Source organism: Dendroctonus ponderosae, unplaced genomic scaffold, assembly GCF_020466585.1.
Source record: "Dendroctonus ponderosae isolate FM_Combo_2020 unplaced genomic scaffold, Dpon_F_20191213v2 Dpon_F_20191213_5, whole genome shotgun sequence".
NCBI lineage: Eukaryota > Metazoa > Arthropoda > Insecta > Coleoptera > Curculionidae > Dendroctonus > Dendroctonus ponderosae.
Genome location: NW_026018715.1, coordinates 15,389,352 through 15,391,742, shown reverse-complemented (window position 1 = coordinate 15,391,742; position 2,391 = coordinate 15,389,352). Strand labels below are relative to the sequence as shown.

The following is a 2,391-nucleotide window of genomic DNA, read 5'->3' as shown; positions in this document are numbered from 1 at the left end:
TTAGTTCATTTTTCCAGTTCGTTATATCCGGACTCAACTGTATGTGCATTTAAAACATTAGCAACGTTTGTGCCTCATGCAATGATGGATTTTTAATTTTAAATAAATGTCAAGCGATCTTTCTCCTGCTCCATTGAAACATTTCGACTGAGCTCGAAGTACCCCTACCATTACTTTCTAATTCCAATGATTATGTATCGTAGCCTTGATCTGAAGTACTCGGCACGCCTGCTCCGTTCTTTTCAAGTTTCAAGAACGCCAGGCAACTGCATCCACGTGGTAAATTCAGGTCTGTTTGCCGGTCGTACCGCACGGAAAGATTGTACCTACGTGTCAACCTCAGCGGTAAATTGTGACAAAACGGGGCATTTTTGGCGCCTTTTTGGACAAATTCGCCTGAGCATAGTTAGAGAGAAACGCGGCTGTAATAAGTGTATCTAGAGAACAGTACGTTTTCGGGAAAACGAGGTGGCGACAGTACCAGCTGTTAGAGTATTTTTCTCCTGTTCTTTGGCTAATTTCACGATGGTATGTATGCAGTATTTATTCTCGCATTGATTTAGACCAATCGGCTTTTAAGCAAAAAAACCTTGATCTAACAAGCCCCCCTAATTTTTGAAAAGTACGTTTTCAAGGAGGTACAATCCTCAGGTATAGGATAAACCTCAAAGAAAGCACAATGCAAAATTCGGGTAGAAATTAAAGTGGTGGATGAGTAGCTCTGCCTAATTGTTGAAGCCTTTGCTCACGTAAAATGCTGGAAGTTTTGGGAATTCTGTAGATTACTAGTGATGGTCAGCAACACGTTGGCCTTCTTTGGTCGGTATTTATCGATTATGCAAATGCGACATTCAACCAAACAAGTATCACACTTTCGATTTCCTGCTTTTAATTTAGTCGACATGAAATTGCCGCAATTGTGCTAAACAGCTTTGTGTTGTTTCCTCATTTTTTCTTTCCCACATCTAAATCAACCGATTTAGTCCAGTATTTACAAGGAAAATTACCCGCTATCTAATCTTGTCGCCTAATGACCGCTATACGCAAATGCTACTATCATCCGAATGGCCTTTAAAACAACATTTTATCGATGTTTCATTATTTGTTCCGTTTTGTATTAGCCTTATAAGCGCTTCGGTTCCATAAACCATATTTGGTATTTTTTTCTTCGAAAGGTTCCCCAAGTAAAATCTGACTGGTTCAAGTACTTCTGCTATTAGGGTCATTCCATAACTATCATATTAGGCTTATGTTTGAATCAAATAATATTAGTCTATTTAAGTAACAATCCACAATTGGACGCTGGCCGTTGCAAATTTTACCAAATAATGCACAAATTAATAATCCCCTTGACTTTTTACTCAGCAAATGGGAATTTTTACCTGTGGCAACAGGGCACCAATAATTATCCCATGGTTAATTGCCATTAAGTCGTACCGTTAGACATTTACCGATCTGTAGACAGGGTGGCCACGTTGTTGCGTTTGTAACTAAGTAGGATGGTGCTTCAGAAATGGCAGCCATCACATCCTTAATGTGCTTTTAACAGCTTTTATTCTTTTGATTCGTTTCATTTGAATTGGACTTAGAATGGTTAAAAACTGAAGGTAACTTATTTAGTAATGCCACATACGTTCTGTATTTATTTGCGTATTTATTAAAACTAGCTTTACCGAAGTAAACATGCAAATACAATGTCTTTTGGGGGTGCCAGTTCTGTGAATTGGACATTTTTCCTGAAATGTCATATATTCCATTTTCAAAAAATATACATATTCATAATAGCACAAATGTACATAAATCTAAATTTCGGATAAATAACACCGGTAGGTAGTTGTATTAGATACAGATTGATAAGTGAACTTTAAAGACTTTATAATTAGTTGTTTATCATGATATCAAGTTAATTTTTTCGTTTGGATTCGATTGCTGGTCGGTGAAATGTACCCAAAAATTGCATATTGTCGTAACCAATAATGAAATTTTAACTACACCGAAATGAGGATTTTATATCCCGTTTCCGGTTCCTGTAGTAAATCATTTTATTCATCATCAATATTTTCAATCAGCCATAATGTTTCCGGCAATTTTGCCCTATAATTATAACGAAAGTCATCCGAACATGTTGGTTATTGTTGCATAGAAATTGCAAAAACAGCATAATAATAGTTTTTTGCGTTTTACATCCACAGTGAATATTGTTATTCTGGCCGTGAATCACTTTTCAATTAATCATTGTATATACCTGACTGTGTTTCAATTCCAAATCAAATTCATTCCTGGGTTTCAGTCATTTATTGTCTCTATTTATCAATCAAAATACGTTTCGGTGTATTTTTCCACCATCATCAGTTTTTATGTGTAGCGTTGTTGCTGCTTTAAGCCTTGGCA

At 36.4% G+C, this 2,391-nt stretch overlaps 1 protein-coding gene across 2 annotated transcripts in view; it reads left to right on the top strand.

Moving 5' to 3' along the window:
* The window catches only part of LOC109539107 (A-kinase anchor protein 1, mitochondrial), a 14,414-nt gene that overhangs the window by 5,041 nt on the left and 6,982 nt on the right, over positions 1 to 2,391 (top strand). Inside the window, exon 1 of one of the 2 annotated variants that reach the window (XM_048666852.1) lies at positions 182 to 528. The exons of the other annotated variant lie outside the window; for it this stretch is intronic. The gene's annotated coding sequence lies outside the window, so the exon portion shown is untranslated. Of the gene's footprint in view, positions 1 to 181; positions 529 to 2,391 lie in introns of those variants that run through there. 2 annotated transcript variants of the gene reach the window in all.